Below are 24,894 nucleotides of genomic sequence, written 5' to 3' on the forward strand. Positions count from 1 at the left end.
TTTAGGCTTTTGCTTTAGAACAGTTATCGTTGCAGACGCCGGCACCTGCGGCGCGTAGAACACCATTCCCTGTATTCTCCTTGATGCTTGGGTAATTTAGCAATAGGTCTATTCAGTACATTAGTTATCAATAGGCCCCATAAATTTCAAGATCAGTAGACTTTCAGGTAGATAATAAAGGTTTCTCAAAGATTTGCCGCAGTGCGACCCGCGACGGTCATGTATCGCTCGCACCGCCCTCTCTTTGTCGACGTTCCAAGCCGCTTGCGTGCCTAGTTTCCTTTCCTTCCGCTCTACCGGGGTGGCGGTCCCGTCGTGCGTGTCTAGTTTTCTCCGGCTCTTCGGGGCGGGTCTGTGTCGTGTGCTAAACAGCTTTGCTAGTCATCCACCTTCACGGTTTGGAATGGCTTATGATTGTTTTTTTGTTCTCGGTGAAGTTCTTTAATGTCGCTACGAAATCTCTTGAAGCAATTAATGCAGAGCGCATCTTCAGAGCTTACAAGCTCGGCGCCCTCAGCTGGCAGCACCCGTTTCAGCAACCCGATGCTCAGCTGTGAAACCTTATGTACAAAGCACCCGCAATCGATTTTGCTTTTGTGTCTCGTTAGTTAATCGGCACAAATTAGTCGGTGTGTACTGAATTTGTCAGTCATGGCTCTGCACTTCTGGCTTTTATGAAACACGGGGTCAGGTTTCGTTCACGCCGAATTTGGGAAACAGAGCAACGAATAGAAATTCGAGCTGCTCAGTTTTATGCGCGAGAAGGCAACCCAGGCGTAACATACCTCGAGGTCCATATGGAGAGGAGCATTGAAAGTAGTTACCAAAGTATTTGTAGTTACTCAAGCTCCCTTTCTCCCCTCACCTTTTCCACAAGAACACGTCAGCCGGCGCTAACTTTTCATCGCAGGAGCAGACCAGCCCTCACAAACGGTTATCGTTAACAGGGAGTCAGACTTCGACGCAACTAGTCTCCGTGCTTAAACAACCGGAAAGAATAAACACGAAAACGGGACGAAAACTGACATGTTTATTCTTTCCGCTTGTTTAAGTACGTTTACCAACACGCTCGTCTTTAATGTTAGTCCCCGTGCTTTGCTGTTTTCAAACGAGATTACCCTTCGGTGCAATCGAATCCTCGCGGATAAAGCAGATAGAACAGGGCCGTTTCAGGGATAAGGTCGGCTGGTTTCTCTGCCATGATCGGTCGGCCCAGGTTGCCCGGACTGTGCATTGTTGTTTCCTCAAGGAGTAAACCCATGGGGCGAATCAGAGGCTCCTGACTGGTCTTTCATGAACCACGACAAACGGGCCCCCTTTCGACAACTAAGCGGCGGCTTCTTTTCTGACCCCACACATTCCCTTGATATATACGCGGTAGAGGGAGCAGGGGGCGCTCGAAGCTTGGACAAATACGCTGCATCGTTTCACGGGTGCACGGATGGCTGGATCCAAGATTTACTCACATTCCTATCGGAACCGGCCCATCTTCGTGTGTGTGTCTGCAGGATTGTTTTCCTGCGCTGCCGGTTTTAGCGCGCACACGGCGTTGTTTTTGCTGGCAGAACCGTTGTTGACCGCCGATAGTTTAAAGCCGTGGTTTCGTCATCCTCCTGGGCAAGCGTTCCTTTGCTTTCCCTTCTGCAATACTCTGACCGACTGACCCCTCCTGGGTGGCCGTCACTGTTCGCCGCGTCAACGCCACATTCCTGTCATTTCACTCCTCGTGACACAGGGTTCGCTGCTGGCTTTACTGTCACGGGCCGTCTTATCTCACAACGAGCACGAAAGGTCGTGGTCATCTGCTAGCTCCGAAAGAGCGGGACGTTCATATAGGCCAATCAATACGACGTCCTGCCGATTTCTACACATTTTTTATTTACGACGCCTGTGCTTTCTATTTTGAACTGCTCCAATGTAGCTTGCCGCCTATGATAAAATTTAAATGAGCAATAAATAAACAACGGGGAACTCCTTTATTTTTATCTGAGAACGTTGAAAAAGGCAAGAATATTTCTTTTTTCGAAATTTGTAAAGACGCGCAATTGGTTAAGTCCGTTTCGAGCCATACAAACACGTTTTTCTACGACATTGTGGCTTAAAGGGATGCTGAGCAAAACATTTCAGTGTCTATATTAAGTGGCGCACTATCTTTCATTGAGCCAGCAGCCGCCGGTGTGCGCGAGCACACGAAACTAAATTGACGTCATCATATTCCCCATTCACGCTTAATAAGCGTGAATGGGGGATTATATTGACGTCAATTTTGTTGCGTGTGCTCGCGCACACCGGCGGCTCATGGAAAGATAGTGCGCCACTTAATATAGACACTGAAATCTTTGGTTCGGCCTACCTTTAAATATAGAACACACAAAAGACAGTCTGACACTTTATCGACTTGTTCTTCAAGTAGAAAACTTTATCATATCTAAATATTAGTAAAAAAAAATATTATAAATGGGTTTTCTGAGAAAGTTGAGCTCAAAGATTATACTTTTTACTTTTTGCATAATATTAACGTCAACGTACCGCAAAGGTAATTTTACACAGATAAGCGATTTTATCAGATATATAAAGAGCGTGTTTCGGGCTCTCCATCGAAATAAAAATTGTCCATTTAACCCAAGTGGATCACAAGTATCTAATTGTCAAAATCCTTCAACAATTAACCGAAGGAGCGTTTTTGACATTTTTAAGGGAAATAAAAAAAACAGGCCTAAAATTATGTCATGGCATTAGAGCCTTTTAACTCTACTCACACAGTGGTTAAAACAAGTTAATATAATGTGGACTGAACATCCACGGCTGGAGATTGTGAAACATACGACCCACGACGGATGTGAAAAACACTGCGTTCCGTCGCGGCCTTCTTTAGGCTTCATAAGTCGAGAACAAAAAATGCGATGAACTTGCGGTTTGTGGAAACTGTAATTTTGTTGACGACGCCTAACATCAATTTTTTCCAGCAAAATCATAATTTCAACCTTTTTTGCCTGCACGATTTGAGATAGAATCCCCCCATATATATATATATACATACATATATATATATATATATATATATATATATATATATATATATATATATATATATATATATATATATATATATATATATATATATATATATATATATATATATATATATATATATATATATATATCCAACAATACTATCTAAGACGTCGTTCTTTCTTCTCTTTTTTCTCTCCCCTCTAAAACTAGGTATCAGTGACGAAGACGAGTCCTCCCGAATGACTCTGGTACCAACGTTTCTGGTACAGCGTTCATCTTTTTTTTTTTTTTAAGCAACACGACCGCTAATGTTCTTTCGCTCATGACGAACTGTGGATATCGTCGAGCCACCAAGAAAAAGTTTTCAAAAAGTGTACAATTTCACCTTTCGCTCCACGAAGCATTAGTCTGGCTGTAATCCCCCTAAAATGTTCTCAGTTTAGATAATCTGCTCATGTTTCTTATTTACTTGTGTCGGTCAGAATAAGCTCAAATTAGCACTTCATAAGAGACTCACAATACACGATTTCGAAAATATGTGGCGCCCACACCGCCTGCTTGACGCATTAGAGCCAGGGTCGCACTGCTCTAATGCCCGTGTCCCACTAGAGCGACAGACAGAAACAAACGACAGAGACAAGCCTCAAACCAGAGTCTTTCCCGATTTGAGAGGCTTTGTAGAATAAAGGAGGCTATGCTCAGGGTATCTGAGCATAGCCTTCCAAAGAGGGTATCTTTGGAAGACTTGCAATCCCTCGCGCTTACTTCACGCGCACCGAACGACTAAACGCCTTGCAAAGGTACCATCGCGAGTATGCTGCATAGGTTTGAGGCTTGTCGCTGTCTTTTGTTTCTGCCTGTCGCTCTAGTGGGACTCGGGCATTATAGATCATACAAAAGACAGTCTGCAAATACGAGCCACCGCAACATCCGCGGTTCGAATGCCGCGTGCCACGTGTTCTCCTTGAATTCACTGCCATATGCAGCATTCGAAGCACTGATCTCGCGGTGACTCGCGTTCGAACCTGTTCGCAGACTGACTGGACATTACATTACACTATATTATTCCTCGATGAAACTAGACAAACGTTCCTCCGAAATATCGTCAGTCTATTTTGATCGTAAATGTTTCTGTTCAAACTTTATTTTCCAAAACTACATTTGAAGCTTAATAACGGCGCCATGCAATTGCTGACATGGCAAAGGAAGTGCGGTTGTCTAGAGGAAACGGATGTGAGGGGACAAGACACTCACCTGGACGTGAACAGTAAGTTTGCCACAGTTCTTCGTCATGACCTCGATTTTCTGCACAGAAACAAACGCAAGTTAGACGAGATCGCATACGGAAACGTCAAAGGATATTACGATAATTTGTGCATGTATAACACTTGAATGAACAAGTCAGCACCAACCACAAATTAACGTTTCGTTTTGCCTTGCGAATCGGTAACTATACGCTTCTTTAGACAACCAGAATTAGGGCCTTTCGAATTCGATATTAAAAAATAAAATGTAAGATCATTCCGTAATATCATTAAGGAACACTCCGTCACATGAAATGTTCCTCTAAGCCGTGGGACGTACTCTCGTCATACCTTTACCCCCAGAGGTTTGTTCTTTTTTTTTTTTTTTTTTTTTTTTTTTTTTTTTAATTACAAGTAGTTTTAACAAAGGGAAGGCTGATATTAACAAGCGTCTCATCTGGTAGACGTTTACGCCCGTGACAGACATGTCGGTAGGCTCGCAATGTGATGACCGCCAAATTATGAAATAATTTAATTACAATAATTTTTGTTTCGAGTGTTAATTTTTGCTAGAACGACCCAATTATAAATGTGTAGGGCGCCGACCTAACCCACATTCATTGTTCAATTTTAAATAAAGTTTTGTTTTACGCTATTTACCGGGGAAACGGCGACGGAAATCATTTCCTTAGTTTAACTAAATTCTGCTCAAAATGAATGCAAAACGTTCATGTGTAGTTGAGTAGAAACAAACGGCCAGTGTCTTCCTCGGTCGTGTTTGACCTATCGTATATAAGCATGGTCAGGTGTGCACAATTTACTTCGATATGAAAAAAGCATTTTATAATGTTGACCATCAAATACCTTGCCTAAAATATAATATATCGATTATGCACATTGTGGTGTGCATGGTTCGAGAGTTACCATGGAAATCGTCAGTATCAGGTTAGGTTTTTGAACTGCATCTCTATGCAGGGTGTCGCAAGGTTCTAACTGGAACCTTCTTGTTTCTGGTATTTGTAAACCATCTACTCTCCACCATAATAGCTCAGAAATGCTAATGTTTGCCGGTGACTTTGGACTGTTCCGCAAGAAAGAAGATGTGGATGACTGAATTCCGTACAAATTGACGTCCATTCCGTTTAGCAATAGTGCACGACGAATAGGGTCCAATGGTCTTGTTATTAAGAAACTTCGTTTGAGTCAACCATTTAATCACTCAGACATCCAACCAGAAGACTATACATACAAGGCCAAAAACATTGTGTTCCAACCGTCCCACGCACATCGTCCTCGTCGTTTTCATATCAGTCCCAGCTCGCGCAACAACACAGCAGCTCAACGGTGCGCCTTTTAGTGGCAGCACCGATTACAATCAGATGCACGCGCGATCAATACAGGAAAGTAAAAGGGCCTGGCGATACGACACCGTGAACATAAGTCATCCTCTGATACAACAAACGGAACCTAAAAAATGCGGTAGTATTATCCTTTAATGAGAAGAGAGAGACCATAGCCTTCGACTATGCCCTCTTCGATTAACAGAAAAATAGTGACACCTTCACGTGCAAAATGCGTTTTTGTCGAGTCCGGACTGGATTCTGGCTTACACATTACTCGAATTCCTAACCAGGGTCTGTCCGGGTGTAATTTCACGGCTGACAATAACATTTCGTCGCTCTGAGTATATTTTGAACCTCTACTGTATACTTGAGAGATCGCGCCTTGAATAGACCGATCTCACCAAGCGTTCGACGCATGCTCGAGGCAGCCATAACTTTAGTTCACAGGAGGCAATCGGCAGTGCACGAGACTGTTCGTGCCCTGCAGGCGCTGAGCTCCAACGAAGTTGTCGCACGTGCAGAAAGACTAAAGTTCCCTCGATGCATTGCGGCAGCGGTGGCGTAGTCAAACTGGCTGGTGAGATCGGTCTATTGGCGTCAGTTGTATATAGTTCTCTGCCTCGATGTCACACAGTAAATTAATTGAAAATGTACAGCGTGAGTTTATACAAATTTCATATGAAAGATACATTGGCCGCCGTCGATTTTACAACTACGATTCTCTACAGGTAGAACTCGGTATTTTGTCGCTGCATAGCAGAAAAATGGCGATAGACATGCAGAGGCATTTGGTGCATTTTCTGCACCAAGTTGCGCGTGGTTCTGTTGATTGTGCGGAGTTGTTGATGGCGCTGAGGTTTCGTGTATCCTCTGGGCTGACCTCCAAGTGCCAGGACAGACGTGCAGTGGGCACCAATTCGAGCTGGCTCGTTGGAACGCCGGTCGGAGCGACAAAAATTTCCCATGGGGCACCCCTCAAGCTATAAGCTGTTGGAAGAGAGGCTGGAATGAACTGGCCGCGATTTCATGTCGGGGGAGGGAGGATGTTTCTACCGGTAATTATCGTGCATTGGTGGTGAACTTCATTCATCGTTCACACTGTCGATTGTGAATTTGACCAAACATAGTGGAATGCCGCTCGTGTTGTTTTACAGCGAAGCTGTACATGACTCACAGGTCGGATTTCTGGAATTTCTTCGTGTCGACATCCTCATAGAAAAAAGTGAAAGCCGTTTACAACTTCCTGTAACGCCGAATTGGAGCGCAGCTCTTGAGGAGGAGGAGTGGAGGGTATATTCCTCCTCCTCCCTCGTGATCATGCCTGTTAGTCCTCCTCCCCTCCTGCTCCCCCTCCCTCTTCTTTACCACCTTTACCGGGCGGGGGAGGAGGGGGGAGGAGGAGGAGCGGAGGGGGAGGAGGAGGAGGGGGAGGGGCGACGCCGACGCCGACGCCAACGCCGACGCCGCGCAGGCTGGAAACGGGTCATGTGACGCCCTCCCCTCGAGGTCACGTGACCCGCCCGGACCATACTACACAATGAGGGGAGGAGGAGGAGAAGGAGGGGGAGGAGGAGGAGGGGGAGGAGGAGGAGGGGAGGAGGGGGGAGGAGGAGGAGAGGGAGGGGCGCGGTTACGCCGACGGCGACGCCGACGCCGCTCAGGCTGGAAACGGGCCCCTAAGAGCTGCGCTCTAAAACCCCTTCAGCGACGGAAGCGAAAAGTGCCTATCAGGCATACAACACACAGCACAGCATTCCCTTCAATAAAGAACAAGCACAAAACAAGTATCCGAACCAAATAATTGATGATAAGTCGCTCCTGATAACGATGCGGAGCATGTAGCGCTCACTGCATACGTTTCTCGGTAAAGGTTATTGGGCAGTTTGATACTTTAGACCAGTGGTTCTCAAATGGTGGTCCGCGAACCCTTTGGGGTCCGCGAAGGCATTCTAGGGATCCGCGAAGCCCAGCGTCATCAGTCAAGCCCGGCAATAAAAGTTGTACTTTCTCAGATTGAGAGGAAACGTTCCAATCTTCCGGTGAGTTGTCTCGTGTATATGTCAATGAAGCGAGTCTACTTCACACTACCCCTTACATACATCCATTTATTAAATCCCTATCGTAATTATCCTACACTTTTTTCTTCCCCTCACCATGACTGGTGTCCTGCATCATCTCCGCCGATCCACAAGGGGTCCGCGAAACATCAATGCTAGAGAACCACTGCGCTAGACCATTGTTACGGATATATATATATATATAAAAAGCAGGGCGCGGGATGGCCAAAAAAAAACACGCTTTTTGTGTAAGGCCCGTCATATTATGAGGCGCTAGAGAAAACCAGCTTTCTGCGTGAAGTGCTTATTTCAAGCTCTTTTTGTTCCCGTTCCGCCCATTGAAAAGCATGCGGGAAGCGCCTCAGCACGCACCTCGTATCGCTGCGCCCAGTCTTCTTCCGCAGCAAAAAGGCCGTCTGCTTTCATCGCCATCACCATGGCAACGAACTTCCAGCGCCTCATAATTTGACAAGCCTTACACGAAAGCATGTCCTGAGATCGGAGTTTGGAGATAGATTTTTTTACAACATCGGTCTAAATTATCAATCTGCCGATAATTAATGCGTAAGCTGCCGCGGCGACGGCAGCTTGCCACATGAGAAGTGACGTCACTAGCCTTTCATATATATAAAAAAAGGTCTTGGTACAGTGCATTTACTTCTTTCGTCGATCATTTGGTATAGACCCTTTAGCTGTTAACAAAGATGAACTGCCGCTTGCGTCCCAAGCGACCTCCGGTCGCACCGTCTTTGCAAGCATCTTGAGCTTGCTTACGTCACCAGTGCTAGAAAGCAAAAATGCTACAGGGACAACAAAGTTGGAGATTTAACGAGGGCCTTCGTCTGTACAATATTACATGTCGGAGGAGGCAAGTTGGTTTACAAGTATACTCGAAACAGTTTAACAGATCTCGCACTCCCTCGTTCTTTGGGCGTTCAGCTGGAGAATTGGTGGTTAAACGTTTCATATACATTTCAAGCACCGGTGTTATGGCGGCCTTTATTAATTGTTTTTTTATAAACCGGAAGTTCTCTGGGACATCAAAGCATGGAGCACCGCCTGGTGGCGTTTGCAAAAAAAAAAAAAAAAAAGAAGAATTCTATAGTGGAGTGGGCAGTCGTTGCAGGTGATACCACAGCGTCGCTGTCCAACCATCTTCGCAGCGTGGATTGGAGCCTTAATTTTTTTTCTCGACTAGTTTTGCTAGGTAGCAACACCCTCCCTCCTCCTAGGCGTGAAATTGCGGCAGCCCGTGCCGGCCTCGCTCCCCACAGCGTATCATATCAGGGACGCCCCATGCGGGATTTTCACAGCTCTGGCCGGCGTTCTGTCGAGTCAGCTCATATTGATGCCCACTGAACAATGCCAGGTTTATTGAAAAAGACGTTTTCGCTTAATTTTGTTGTTCTGCATCGTCTGCTTTCATACGTGTTTTTACAGGACGGTGCACTGCTGCCCAGACCACTCGGCCCGTTAGCAGGCACTTAAATAAATCCATCTATACGCGTTTTCACCTCAAGCAAAACGCACGTTTACCACATTGTTCATACGCGGTACGAAGTAGCTCTTACGAGATTTGGTTATCGGAGGAAAAAGCGATGCTTTTGGAGTTTGGAACGTGTGCGTTTTGATAAGATAACATATATCTAATCTCAAATTCACCTACATATATCTGAATTATCCACATAAAGGGGGAAAGTATAGTAGTGCTCCGCGAAGAGCTGGACTTTTTTTTACTACGGTTTTGGAGGTGAAAACGGGTGTAGCTACCTAACTATAACCCACAAAACTCGCATTCGTTTTTTCTCTAGGCGCGCTTAAGTAAAAACAAACAAACAAACAAACGAGCAGGCGCTGGAAATGGCAATGCACAGGCCGTGGGACGCGCAGCTCTGGACACAGATGGAGTTCGGCTATTCCCGTCGCAGCAGCGATTCAACGGGAGCCGCAACCCCGAGCCAAGAATTGATCAGAACCGAGCCGAGTGCTCACGCAGTGCTCGTGAGCAATTCTTCATCCAGATATACAACTATCGTCACCCCGCTGGAATGTCTGTAACTAAACACCATGTTCCCCGTGAATATGCTGACGAGCATTGCGGGGAAGAGTCTGAAAGGAATGAACCCGGTTTATTGCCGCCCCCATTCTTTAAACTACGCCAAGACAAAAGGAGCGTCTGGCTCGGTGGCGTTGCACACGCGCGTATGTGCGTTAATATGTTTGCGTAAAGTGTGCAACATTCAAACTCATTATCGTTTCATGACCCACTGAAGTGCGCCCAGCCCCGAGGACAAAATTAAGAAATACACAAATGCGTATTGTAGACAGTCTCGAACCTCGGAAGTCTGGAACCTCGCAACAAAAATAGTGCCAAATTCGACGCCCTCGGAAGGTGCGTCAGTGTATCGTGGTAGCGACGAAGCATTTTACACAACACAGGGCTCCAAAATAAACAATTGCGAAGTAGGTGAATATTGTAATTAGTTGTATTTTCGCTAAATATAAATGCTTTTTTTTAAATTTCACTATAATTTAAGTAGCTGTAACTGCAGCTCAGTTGCGTTCCTGAAGTAACTTGTAACGTGGTCAATTACGGTTGCTTAAACAAAAAAAAAAAATATATATATATATTAACTTTTCTAAACGCATTCGGGCATGCTCACACGGAAGTTTCGTTCATCTTGGTAAAACTGTAAGAAGTCAGAGTCCAGCAGTCCTTCACTACTGGAGCTCGCCCGCCTTTCCATTGGACGAGCTTTTTGCCAGTTAGTACTTTAGATTTCCTCGGTAAAACGTAATCGCATCTATTATTTTACTGACAGGGGCAAATGAACTCGGTGAATTCCCAATTTTATTCCACGGTCAACATATATATATATATATATATATATATATATATATATATATATATATATATATATATATATTAGTTCATCGGGTCCACTGTAATGAAACATAAATAATGGGTGTGATTTTCACTCTATAGTCATCGACAGGATGAGAAGGACAGGGACAGCGTCTCCAGCGAGAGCTTCCTACCATCGGCAACGCTTCGGCGGCTTTGCAGCGCCATTTTTTTTTATAGCAGGCGTACAAATCCTGACATTGGTATACTTTGCAAATCAGGCCACGGTCTATTATAAAAAAAAAATGTTTTCCGCAGCGGGGGCTAGAAATGTATATTGTTTCTGGAGGACAAAAAAAAAAAAAAAGTTCTTAGAGGCGCCATTGGAGCTTCCAAAAAGACCCTGCCTACCTTTGGAAAGGTTCAAGTACGGATCGCAGACAAGGCTCAATGCCGCAGACGTCTCACGCAACCGGCTGCAGTCCAGTCCGAGAGGTCACTGGTTCACTCCATGGGAGCCGGGTCGCTCGAAATGGAGGCAGTTCTTTTTGCACGAATGCAAAGAGGATTGCCAATGTCGAGGCGCATTGATAAGACCTTAAATCGACCATCAAAGGCGACTACAGCGAGATAGACACTACCTAATTATTATTATTTTTTACGATACGGCCGCGTATTTCTTTTCCTAAGTTAAAACCAAAAAGCTGAAACCGAAACCAAAGTGCCCACGCACAACAGTGGGATTAAGCCAAGGACTAGCCTACATCGGTAAAATATAGGGGGTGGGGGGGGGTTCCTGGACGCCATATTTGAGGGCGACGTTTAGAGCGCATGCTCAAAACGAGCTCACATTAATAGCCTGCTCAGACGGGGGAATCTTGATGGTGCGGAATGCACGTTGCCAAAGAATTGCGGAAGCTCGCCGTCAACACGCGATCAGCAGCCGTGCACACAGCTGAGTTGTTTCGGTATCCGCCAGTAGTCAATTTAATAACGTCGATGACAGATTACTTCCCTGATGTACGTGCAGCGTGATTGACGGATCACGCTGCATGGACTTCAGTCCACTTTCCTTCGCGCGTCAGGCTAGTTGTCGCAAAGCGTTATTGAAAGCCGTGCGTTGTGTCTCACTAAACTGAGTTTGAACACGTAGGAAAGGGCAGTTTTCGCGAGCAAACGATGACAGCTATGGAGCCACAAATGAATGGGGTTATGTTGATTCATATTATGTTCTCGGGTGTTAACCAAGGAAACTGTTCTCCCTTCTGTCAAGAGAGCCAGACAGAGTACGACTTTCAATCACGCTTGGCAAAATCTAACCTGACTCACAAATTCAAATAGCAGAATGCCAAAGCAAACTTTATCAATTATTGCTCAGATTTTTTTTTTTTTTTATTGTTGTCAATTTTAAAAGCTGCATACCCGTGTTGCAATAAACCGTCACAAATAGACTGAGACAAACCAGTGTGTTTTCTAACGCACCTCGACGTTTCGTACATTGCAGCACGGACAACCATTTCCGTACACAATAACAAACATGCTACTGCTCTGTGAAGTGTAAAACAAACTATATGACATAAAAATACGCTGCTCTCATGCCCAAGAAATAAGAAACAAACACGAAGGACCGTGGAGACTGAGACGGAAGCCGGACCGATCAATGTAGACGAACGTTCCCTCGATTTTCACAAGCAGCTAGCATGCATGCAGTCTATTCATTATGAAGAAATCGGACCTCAAAGATGCGATCCGCGATAGATGCTATCCGCGATAGATGCAAAGGCCGACGCTGGCGTTAAAGACCAACGCAAGCGCGAAGACAAGAACGAAGAAGGTCGTCCACATTAGGCAGAAGTCGCGCAGTCACGTATGAACATCTCTTTGCCCAAACGCACACAAACACTGAACGATAATTTCCTGGACTCGGATGAAGAGCATGTTCAATACCGAAAAAAAAAGGTCAAAGTTCCCGGGAACCTGATGGCGTGCTGCAGTGTAGGCCTCCTCCGCATGGGGTGACCGAGTCATTAAACACGGAATATTTTACATCGAGCACTTATTTTAAAAAAACTGCAATCTAAAACTGTGAAATCAGCTTGGGCTTGAACCCCAAATACAATGGTGAGGAGGAAATTACGTTTACTACGAAACATCACGGTCGCATGCAACTAAAACGCACGCCAACCGCAGCAAAGAAGACGCGGAGGATGAGAAGCGGGACACGGCCTCCGAGATTCTTGCCGCGCAGAGCTCTCCTCCGGCCATTCCATTTGTCGGGAATATTGATCTCTACTACAATAGAGATCAGTGGTCGGGAGAGACTGAGATAAAGAAACTAATGGCTTGAGGCTGTTTCCGTGCGCGGTGGCGCTAGGTACAGGCCCGAAAAATCATAATTTTCGACCTTGCTTGGTCAGCTACAGCCGGATAAAATGGAACTTGTTCGGCCGAATTATAGTCGTTGCTTCTCACCACAATGTACATACATTACTTTTTCCAAGTTGAAATCCGAGTATCTTCTCTTTGAAAACCGGCAAGTAGATATAATAAATGCACGTCCGATGATTTTCAGACGAACTTGGCGTCCAATTATTTTGGACAAAAAATAGTGGCGAGTCAATATATAGGAAGTATTCACAGGTGGCCATAGCCGAGTGCGCGACTGCTGAGCGCGTGCTGATGTCGAGCTTCCTCAGTTCTTTTGCAACCTGCATTCCTCACCATCAAGATTGCCGGTCTTAGCAGCATATTAATGTGGGCTCGTTCTGAGCATGCACTCTACACAGCACCTACAAATATGGCTCCCAGTGAACACTCCTTATACCCCTTCAACAATTACGGGTCTGAAAATACTGCGAAGTGGCATGCGCAAAAAAACACCAACAAGCTGGCAAGTCTGTAACTGATAGAATGTTCTCTTCCAAGAGACTACATAAAATTGATAGACTTGCCATTTTTAATGTGTTTATTGTGCACGCCACATTCACTGGCGGCCATAGCAGTGCGCGCGAATGCTGAGCGCGTGCTGATGCTGAGCTTCCGCAGTTCTTTTGCAACATGCATTCCACACAATCAAGAGTGCCGGTCTTATAAACACATTAATATGAGCCCGTTGTGAGCATGCGCTCTAACAGCGCCCTCAAATATTGAGTACAGTGAATACCCCTATTAGCAGCGAAATTCTTTGGTGGCGCCCTCCTATGGTTTGCACCCGTGACGTCATTACCTTGCGAACAAGTTCTACGGTGTTTGTAATGAGCATGGTGGAAGCTTGAAATCATTGTGCTTTGAAACTAACACTGCCAAAACCGTTAAAAATTAAGCTTTTACATTACTCTTATCCATGTCCATGGCTGTGTTCCAAAATTTACTCGATCCGACTCCGGAGTAAAAGTTTCGTACTGTGGCGTTCCAAAACTTACTCGAGCTTACTCGATGACGTCAGAACTCGCGTTCCAGAAGCGGGTTGTTTACTCCGGAGTAATTACTCGCGCTACCCTCCTCGATCGGGGGGTAAAGTCGGATCAAATCGAGTAAATACGTCACGTGATCTGTTCGTCGTCTGCTTTCTGCGCCGACAGCCGTCAAAGCTCGCTTGCTCCGTGGGTTTTGGTGGCGGACGTTCGAAATGACAAAGAATTAGGTGCAGCATGTGTGGTTATTGCGATTTGCTGTGTCAACGCAGGAATTGACTGCATTACATCCAGACCGTCCACCTTCCCCGGGAACGTGTACTTGTTATTATCTGAGTGCGAGCGTAAACAGGAGCTTCTCCGCATCCTCGTCCTCGGCGTTGGGGGAATGCCGTGATCTCACGTTCAAGGCCGAAAATGTTTGAACTCGGTATATGATAATGTAATATTTTTGTTTCCTCCAGAGTATGTGTAATGAGAGGATAACGTTTGTAAAGCAGTGAAGGCTTCGAAAATTTCACTGTAATCACATTCGCGTCAAAGCGAACGTGAGTTTCATATTCTGGAGAAAGCACCCTCGCGCTGGACCGCTACACCGTGTGGAATATATTTCTGCAAAACATAATCGGTGCAAATTACAATGCGTGGAATATATGCGTTTAGGGCACCGTGACTAGAATTGCAGCGATCGCGCTGATTAATAAAAACACATTTTTTTATGTCTAGCTGTAAGGAGTAAGTAATTTTGATCTCAATATACAGCTCAAAACGAAGGTGAGTAAAAGGAGCTGGTGGATCCACCTCAAAATACACCGCGTCGTCATTAACATTATCGTTCTTCGGGTGCTTTGTCCATGATCAAAAGGATCGTCTGCTATTTTCAGTCATCGCTGCTGTGTTTTCTTTTTGCCGTCGCCCAAGACGAAGCCAATCCGCGTAGTATCCAGGTGATTATCCTGGCCGTTCCAAAATCGAGTCGCGGATCGTTTACTCGCGATGTCACGTGGTATTACCCGCTGACGTAGGAGGCAGGTTACTCGGGTAAGATTTGAAACATAGCCCATGAGAAAGAATTTGCTGACGTCCTAGTCAGCATTCGGCCAATCGTCGAAGGTCGAAGACAGCGACGCTTTCGATCGGGCACGTCGCCAATAGGGCGCGATTTTTGAAGGGGTCAATACACCTTTCCATAAAAGCGTATGAGGGCGCGTTCATTGCTGTGTTTGTGTGTTATGAACGCGCACTTTCTGGTTGGCTGCAAGGAACCTTTCTGAAAACACCAGCGCCACCAGTGAGCGCTCCGGGGCATTATAGGAACTGCGAGGGTGTCGCGCCCTTTAGAAAAGCCTAGTCGAGCTTTTGCATGCTAGGTGGCGCACGCTACCGCCCGAACTGCAGCACCATTCCTAATCCATTCATGCATCCAGGCGAGCTAATGGTCTTCAAACGTTGTTGGGACAAACTGCGTTATCCTTTTTTTTTTATTGGCGAAGGAAAATAAAATGTACCAGCTAGCTCAAATGATTTCCACAGCAAACACACACACACAAAAAAAAAAAAAAATACGATGGATGCGTCATACCTCACTATGCATCCCCAACGTGCTTTTCTTTTTTTGCTATGGGAATTAGTGTAGCTAGCTAAACACGCGCAATGGCCCGTTAAAAAATATACTGTGACCTATTCAGAACGATGGCTCATTCAAAAAAGGGCAGTGGACAGACGTGCTGTGATTGAGGGTTTCTCACCTCATGTGAGCCACGCAGCGCAGCACAGGGCGTTGAGTCCCTGTGCCGTACACAGGGACCCAACGCGAACGTAGGTAACGTGGTTCTCGCAAGCGGTACCGCGGTATACCAGCAGACAACGGAGCAGCGACCCTCACTGTTCCCGTTCCTCACGCGCGCCGCTTGAGGGCGCGCGCTACTTTCCAGAAAAATCCGCAGGACTGTGATTTGGCACGTGCGAACAGTGATTTTTGTAAACAGTGAAAATATCTATAGGAAGTATTCACTGGACGCCATATTTGTGGGTGCTGTTTAAAGCGCATGCTCAGAACGAGCTCACATCAATAGACTGCTAAGACCGGCACTCTCGACGGTGCGGAATGCGCGTTGCAAAAGAACTGCGGAAGCTCGCCATCAGCACGCGCTCAGAATTCACGCACACAGATATAGACGCTTTGCAGCTGTTGTGCATGGGCGCTGCCATAACTGACCTTCAGTTTTTGTTTCCTCTTATTCCATTTTCTTCGCTTCGTCATTACCATAGCAGTTCAGGTTTTTGCCATCTTAGATTCCATTGTGTTCTTCCCAGCATTGGCCTTTCTGGAGGCTCGTCAACACCCGCTTCAGTGGCTCGGTATCTCGGTAAAACAAGAGAAGGTCAGCAATGGCGACTGTATTCTGGCGCGTGTGTAAAGCCTCTATAGCCGCCAGTGAATACTCCGTATAAGGCCCGCTTCAGACGGGGCAACTTTCCCAGCAATTTCGGTATCGCTGTCGAATTGTTCCCGAGCTTTCCCTAGATCCTGTCGCTGCCACATAATTGTTCGGATCGTGTTCCACTCGAAACGGACGAGCAACTCGGACAACTCGAAGACGCTTGAAACAGCCAATCAGGGACGCGATATTTTCAAGTGACACATCTATGGCGGTGATGATGACAACTAAATACTTGGTTCTGGTTGGAAATGAATCATTCTTGGGCTTAAACATTTTCAGATAGATGATTTAGTATTCTCAACGCCTTTTAAATATATAACAACAGGTTTAGAGCGTGTAATGGCGGGTCTCAATAGTGCAAAAAATTAAAACTGCGATGATGATGATGATGGCATACCGTAGCAGCTCGGTTCCTGCGTATGAACGCGAGCGGCCCGTGTTGCTGGTGTTGCGACGTCAAGTTGCTGGGAGAAATTGCTCCGTTCAAAGCGGGCTTAACGAGTCTCAATAACATTTCTGACCCAAAAATTCAATTTTCTCTCCGAGATCGAGCAGGCGAAACGTCATGCACATTTTTGAGTTTGTTGGTCTCGCCATTCACTTGTGACTTTAAGTGAAATTGTTTTCTTTCGTAATATCTCTGTTTAATTTTGCCCATCGTTTTCGTTCTATCTTTTTTCGCGTTTCTCTAAAGTGTTTCCGGGACGCCGTCTCGCCATGACTTTGCTATTAGCAGAAATTTCATGGCTTCGACCCTTTCGCCGCAGTGGAATTTTGTGCCACATTCTTTTTTATTTTTTACTGTTGATCAGGGCCGGCCTACTAGAAACCGCGTCTTAGCACAGACTGGGTCAAAGAAAGCACTGCCAGAGTCAGCGCAGCAGCTGAGCGGCCCTGGCATCACGTTAATGTAAACACGAGCTCTATAGCGTGTGCGCACATTTATCGCTTGAGATAATAATAACATTAATAATAATACTCTTCATTGGCTCGGGAAAGCCCCGACACCGCAAAACTGCAACCTACCGTACCATGGATGTCTAAGTTGTTGCGTCTAGCGATGGTGAGTATGTGACAATATAATATCGAAGATAAGGACGACAGGATCTTCTGATTGTCGCGAAAACCGCTGCCCGAGTTTTGGAAGTTCAGAGACGTTGATGAGATAGGGGTGCGCTTGTCATATTTAGAAACGTTTATTGATAGGCAGCCTGCTCAGATTCACATATGATACTATAAAATATGGATACGTGTTCGTGCGAATTTAAGGTAATGCCGATCGAAGCGAAGAGTGAATATTGCTTGGGCAATGTTGACGTTTTGCTTGACTAATTATCACTATAAGGAAATTATATGCAAAGGTGCAAGCGAGCTGGACAAGAACGACGAAAATAATCCCTGGAGAAGGGGAACAAGAGGGACAAAGGACAAACACAAATCTCCAACCACAGCTAGGTGACTGGTACGCATGTTTGCCCTTTGCCCCTCTTGGTCCCCTTCTCCAGGGATTATTTTCGTCGTAATTGTATTATAATCCTAACCTTAAATTGCAAGCTTCACCCTTGTTGGTGTTAGAATGGTGGCAGCTAATGAAACCCGTTTGCTCTACTGACGTCTAACGCCTGGTTTCTTAATTGGCAAAGCGCTCCAGTAGTAATGTAGAGGTCCCGGGTGCGGTACCCGGACCAGGCGGATTTTTTCGGTCGCGCGCCAGTCACCTATAGCTGTGGTTGGATATTTATGCTTGTCCTTTGTCCCTCTTGTTCCCCTCCTCCATGGATTATTTTCGTCGTAATTATCACGACCGATTTATTGCGATCAATTTATTGGTGATGCGCAAAAATGAGGTCTTCATGTAAATGAGTATTTGGAAGGCGTAAATATAGGTTTGGGCGCCCATCAGCACGAATCAGATTTGACAACCTTTGTAATAACATCCGAATTTGCTGATAGTTTAAATAGATAGGGATTTGATATTCTCTTTGACCTTACGGATAAAAGACAGTTTATACACAACTCATTGGGCTTCTTTTTTGCTAAGGCGGCTTTTGCGGCGATCTTAGTTTTATGGTCTCCAGTGGGTGGGTTTAACTATAGGAGTTTAAGATAAGAACATGTGTTGCGAAATATTGTTTTTTCCTTTGCGGATGAAGGATAATGATCACCATTTAGACACCTTAGCGTCCTTGGTGCTCCCTTATCTTGTTGTAGCAGCGGTTGACAGTGATTGTTTAGTTGATTTTAAGTAGCGAGTGCGTAAAGCTATGTTGTTGACGAGAACCCAGCTAGAAGAAGAGCTTCTCGACGCTAACGCTACGCGGCAAGTTGATTTTACTGGATCCACGAACACTCGGCGACTAGAATCTAACCAAGGGAACAGGGGTGTATACCCCCAAAGCTATAGCGAAGGACTTGTCTTCTAAAGCCCCCTGATGTGTTTGTGTTTGTCTTGCAAGTAGCGTGAAATGCGCCAGAGTACGGGGGCCCGTGCCTCGTGCAGGGCTTGGAAGCACATGACGTCGCAATACTCGCTCGAAGCAAGTATTTCACGCTTTCGCAACAACAATGGTGGCCGCGGTACTTGAAAGAAACGCGAAGCGTGAATTTTTTCAATGGGCTTTATTGTCGTCTATTGGCGACGTGCGGGACAAAAAGCGTCGCTGTGATCGGCCTTCCACGCACCCCATCTTCCACTATTGGCCAAAGGCTCACTCTGACGGCTTGAGCAGGATTATTTGTGCACTCATCGACGGAACTAAAAGCCAAGTGCAGACTCTCAACTCTGACGGTGTTGATTTAGGAACGTGATGACTAGGCATCGAACTTGTCCTCGCCACAAAGAATCTTGGCCGTGACGTCGGCGATAGAAACCATAACGGGGCGCCACCGAAACATCTCGTCGTCAATACTTGTGGACAACTTTCTGCGACATTTCAGAAGTGAACAGTGGGATTACAAAGCTTCGATTGGCGCTCAAGATGCCCAAGCGCACGGACGCCCACGCGGTTTTGACTGCATAGCCACAGAAAGATGTCCACGAGTCGGGGGATCGGCGGCCGAGTGGGCTAGCGCACACCAGCTCGGAGTACGTCGAGCGAAAGCTCGCGCTGCAGAACCCAGGGATCCTGGGTTCAATCTCCACCCCTGCCCGTTTTGATCTGAATGAGCATCGTACCGGCGTACGGTCGTTGATCACTACTGCGTGGTGCACGTTAAAGACCCCAGGCTAGCGGTTGTACTGCACTGGCTAAATTGCTCATCTACAGCGAGTGACTCGTCGCAACTTTGAAATGGCTGACCAACTACACGCTGTATAAATATCCACACAACCCTAATTATTATTTGTCCACGAGTATAGCTGTTCAGAAGTAGTGGAGAATGCGCAGCCGCAGCTGCCTGCTATTCGCGGCGAGAAGTTTGGCTATCGCCGCCTGGTGGACTTTTTTTCCTAATCCAGAGCAGACTTGTGCTCGTTACTTGGAAAATGTAATGGATTACAATTCCATTTTTGGCTTTCGGCGGGTTCCTGAAAACTTTGATTCTTTGATTAATTGGATTAAGTACGGTTCATTCATCTGCACATATTCGTTTATATCCTCCTCGGAGACCACGTACGATGGTGTGAAGTGCCCGTGTTGTATATTCAATAACGTGGCTCTTGATTCTCGCAGATGATGATGATACCGTGTCTCTAAAGCTCATAAACAAAGAATACTACATGTACACGGGACTACACGGGACGAGACAAACAGTGGGAGGATTTCTGGAGCACAAACGAGCACGTACCACGTGACACTACGCGTCGTACCGCGTTCCACGCGGCGGCGTGTGTTTCCAGAACACCTCTGATTGGATACATTTCGTTTCTTGTGCATTAATAAGACAGGTAGGAAACACTAGAAAGCCAAGGTGGAGTGGTGTAGAGGTTAGCACACCCTAAGCATACCCGACCGGCCATTGGGAGGCCGAGAGTTCAAAACCTGGCTCCGCCGTTTTTCGGCTTTCGGCGGGTTCCTGAAAACTCTGATTCTTTGATTAATTGGATTAAGTACGGTTCATTCATCTGCACATATTCGTTTATATATATATCTAAGAGAGAGAGTGTAGGAGCACTCCGTTCTCCTGTAAGCTGACAAGGCACCTAACGCTGCAAACAGACCCGCCATGACGCTAGCTTACGGCCTCCGGAAACGATCCCTGGAATTGTGCAGACAAAGCTAGCGGTGCGCATGCTCAGTAGCAGCGTCTACCTCCGCTACGAGATTCGGAGCTAAAGAAGCGATCTACGAAAGCTCCCTTTTGACTCGGGTGTTTCGCCTGTTATTCGCAAGAAAAAAAAAAACAAAAAAACTCAGGTTTTACATTACAATGTATAGCGAATGCAGAATCCAGGTGCCCCAGCTTACCTTGATGTGTTTCCGTGGATTAGAGTTTGTTGTTCTTGCTAATGACAGTGTGTGTGTTCTTTGGCAAGCAAAGTATGCACTGAAACTCTAGGTTTCCGTTCTCCTTGATGCCCTGAATTTTGAACATCTCATTCAGAGATGGCCATGGAGATGACGGCCATTCCATGACCGAAAATTCGGCCAGTCAGAAAAAAAGTGGCGGTTACGGGTTATCGATCGTTCATCGGTTCTCACTTTCATATCAATATTCGTGAAGGCCAGGGGAGGGGAAGGGACGGCATAGAAAGCGAGAGAAGCGTTGGCCATCGGTCTCATAAAATAGAGGATCACACCACTTTTACGCGTTCTCTCTCTCTCTTTCTCTCTCTGTGAGCACTCCTTAGATGGTCTAACCCCCCCCCCCCTTTTTTTTTTTCTTGACAGTTCACTGTAAAGTGAAGAGTAGACTCGACCACCATGTCCAGACAAGTAAATCAAAAGACGTATCGTCAGTACCTTCGATGACGATGATCTTTGCCTCGCGCCGGGCGCTTTTCAGCCGTGCCTCAAGAGCGTGCTAGAATACAGTAGCGCACATCAAAGTCAAAAGGAAGTTCGACCCCCTCGCGCGAGGCTACATCGTCTGTTACGCGAGTTGTGAACCCGCGAATCGAGGGGGTACGGACCCGCGTTTGATGTCTGTGCAGGTGACGGGAGATGTCGAAGAAGTTGCGAAGGGTGAAACGGTGTAAAAGACAAGAACAAATAAACAATAAAGAAAAACACGATGGAAGGCGACGGAGAGCCTACTCGGCGTTGTCTTACTTGATCTTTGTCTTTCGTATATTTGTACATGCCTTGCCCGTTTTTCTAGTGGTTCTAGGGACCGGTCATACAAAAAATTGCGTTTGATTTTCGGCTATTCTCCCCTTCCTGATGCTTTCTATTTTGTTGAACGTGCTCTCTTTATGCTGATGAATGTTCTGCTCGGATTGCTCCAGTTACTGTATTATGCTCATATTGATAAAAGGTAATGCGTAAGTAAAGTAATCCATTACTAATATTTTGTAACAAAATTACATTGCAAATTACTTCCGAAAAAAATTAACGTAGCAACTACAAAACTACTTGAAAAAGTAGCGGATTACAAGTAATCCGTTACTTGTAGCGTATTAGTTCCCAAGTCTGACCCAGAGTGAGGATACTTCAACTTCCTCTGCTGGTGCAAGCGCGTGCAATGTCAAGCGTCCATGGACTATGAAAATTAGAACATGACCGCGTGGGTAGCACGTGCCCTACGCATAGTGAGGAAAACAGAAGCGTCCCTGGCGACCTTCTCACTGCGAATGGGCCCTTTCAGAAATTCAGTCTGGCCGCGCTGATAACTATTATCACCTAAGAGCATATTACCTCTACATGATAATAGCTGCCTTTTGATGGCTGATGTAGGAAGACAGGCACCGATGCGGAGCCTGAACTTTCCAGACGTTAGTTCGTTGTATTGTTCTTCGACGTCAGCGTGACGAAACGCAAAAGCCTCTGTGCGCTACGCATTTTAAGGATGTCATGGGAATCCTAGGAATGCTCGGTTTCGGCACGCCACAGACAGCTCGTGACAATAAAATGGGATAAATATTATTAAGCAGTATTAGCGGCGAGATGTTTTAGTGGCGCCCTCATATGGTTACCTTTCGTGACGTCATTACCTCGCGAACAACAAGTTCGATGGTGTTTGCAAGGAGCACGGTGGAAGCTTGAAATCATTGCACTCTTGAAGCAAGACTACCAACACCGTCGAAATTGAAGTTCTTTTATTCCTCTTACTCCCGTCGATGAGACATCCTTTGCTGACGTCATAGTCAGCATTCGGCCAATCGTGGAAGGCCGACCACAGCGACGCTTTCGATCGCGCACGTCGCCAATACCCAAGTAAGCGCCCCGTATAGGATGGTAGTCCCTCGACATTATTGAAACCAAAAAGAATGTAGAAAGAACCTTACAGTGAAGAACACCGCAATTTTCGCACGCCTTCCCTTGAGAAATAGACACTAGGTTTTAACCAACATTAGCATTCAAGAATTTAAACTGATAGTTGTGCCACTAGATGGCACTGAATTTCTGAAAGGGTCTACTGGCACAACGTTGATTGGCACTCAATGTGCACGAGCGCACAGGCGCCCATAATTTCTAAAGGACAACGGACGATTGAGGTTTTAGCAGTTCTTCTCTATCTTGAGGACACCGTAAGTTTCGCGTGTTGTCAGTTCTTGTTCTCTATCTAGAGGACACCGGACGTTCTGAGTTTCAGCAATGATTGAAGAGCAGACTAACTCGCATCAGTTGATTATCAATTCTATACACTTCATAAAGGAAGTCTCGCCGGATCAATCTGGCTTAGAGGCCATCAATCCGCCGCAGGCGGTGGTGGTAAACCCCTACACAATACTGAAAAAAAAACAGAAAAAAAAAAAACACACGAAAACTTGTAAATTTTGGGTGCATAGTCCCAGCCCTGGGACTCCAGCCAGATGCAGTCTTACGTTACAGAGCGAAGAAGGCGAACTTCCGTGGCGTTACAGGGGGTGCGCGAAGCACTTGTCGTCTGAAGTTGGCGGTGCCTGGTGTCAGAACCACGACCAGATTTTAGGTCGTGTGGTCAGAACGGCTTTCTTGGCGAGGACACAACTTTACCTAAGTAACAGACTTATTCCAAAACACGGAGTGCCTCATCGAGGCGTAATGCATGTTATGCATTATGAGAATCAATGGGAAGGGAAATCCATACGTGCTCCGCTCCTGGCCCATAGGTTCCCAGAATGCTACGAGCGCGGTGACGAATTTATGTAAGTTGATTAATTTTTTTATGTTTTTTTTTATGATTTATTGTGTTGCATGTATGTTTAGATAGCCGGAAGTGAGTCATCCTCAATAGACGTCTGGTGTCTCAGCTGAAATGACAAATGTAGCCAGTGCAGTACAACCTCTAGCCTGGGGCCTGGGATTTTTAAATTACTACGCAATAGTGATACATGATCGCACGCTGGTACGATGCTCATCCAGATCGAAATAGGCAGGGGTGATGATGAAATCCTGGACCCCTGGGTTTCGCAGCGCCAGCTTTTGCTCCACGCACTCCTAGAGTCAATTTATCCTTGGAAAGTGGCGCCAATTTGAGCGCATGATCGCCATTTTGGTTCATAGAATGTGCAGTTTTATTAGTTTCTCCTCGACCTTTCGATTACTGGTGAGCCGATCTAAATTCGCTGGTGACGGGTATAGCTTCATAAGTTCATAGACGCGTTTCTTGTATACCGATACTTGGCTATCCACACACCGGCGAAACGATAAGCGTACATATTCGTACCGCAACCACATGGAGCGCCGGTGCGTGGAAGCGTTAAAAAAAGTAATTTTCCCCTTGCTAAACACGTAAGAAGAGCAATATCTTTGTAATATACGTTGAAAATAAGAATGATTGATAAGGTGATTGCATGCTTAGTTCCACCGACGCTTATATTGGCGAGGACCGCACTCAGTACGATATGATGCTCATAGGGATCTTGGCGCGACTCCTTCAGAAAAACCCTTTCGAAGCGATTTGAATGGATCGAAATGGCGATTGGCCGTGGCAACTGAGACCGATCGGCCGATCACCTTGCGTGGTTTTTTTATTTTGTATTAGTCACTAAATGAGCTGCGCTTAGAGTATCGGCCCTCTGTTCCCCGACATTGTTGGGGGCGCCGCCATTTTGGTACTTGTGCAGAGCAGACGCAACTGCCGATCGTCTTGATTCAAAAGTGCGACTTTCTCAGCATTAGATTCGGTGTTCGGAAGCTCATGTAATATTTCTTTGCTCTGTTGCGAACTGTTTAAACATTTGGGGAGGGCGGAAAAGCGTTTCTTTTGAGTTCAGATAAAGCTTCAGATAACTGGAAACCATGATTTTACGACACAATATGGGAGAGTGTCGTTACTCTGAAGCGTAGCTTATTTAGTGGCACTATTCCGTATGTTAGTATTTGTTTGTGTCCGGCTGACAGGCAGGGAAGGCAATGACGCTACTTTCCCGGCATCCGGCCACATTACGCGCTCCGAGCTGCGGTGCGATAACACCCTCTGCCACCGCCGCTTTCAGAAGTATAGTGGA

At 45.9% G+C, this 24,894-nt stretch overlaps 1 long non-coding RNA gene across 1 annotated transcript in view; it reads right to left on the minus strand.

The window, feature by feature from the left end:
* Nucleotides 1-4,273: 4,273 nt before the first annotated feature.
* Nucleotides 4,274-24,894, minus strand: part of LOC121833832 — a 66,274-nt gene continuing 45,653 nt past the window's right edge. The window contains exon 3 of the long non-coding RNA XR_006076875.1: nucleotides 4,274-4,320. This is a non-coding gene — a long non-coding RNA (uncharacterized LOC121833832). The remainder of the gene's footprint in view (nucleotides 4,321-24,894) is intronic.

This window comes from Ixodes scapularis, unplaced genomic scaffold (genome assembly GCF_016920785.2).
Source record: "Ixodes scapularis isolate PalLabHiFi unplaced genomic scaffold, ASM1692078v2 PGA_scaffold9__187_contigs__length_104089568, whole genome shotgun sequence".
Taxonomy (NCBI): Eukaryota; Metazoa; Arthropoda; class Arachnida; order Ixodida; family Ixodidae; genus Ixodes; species Ixodes scapularis.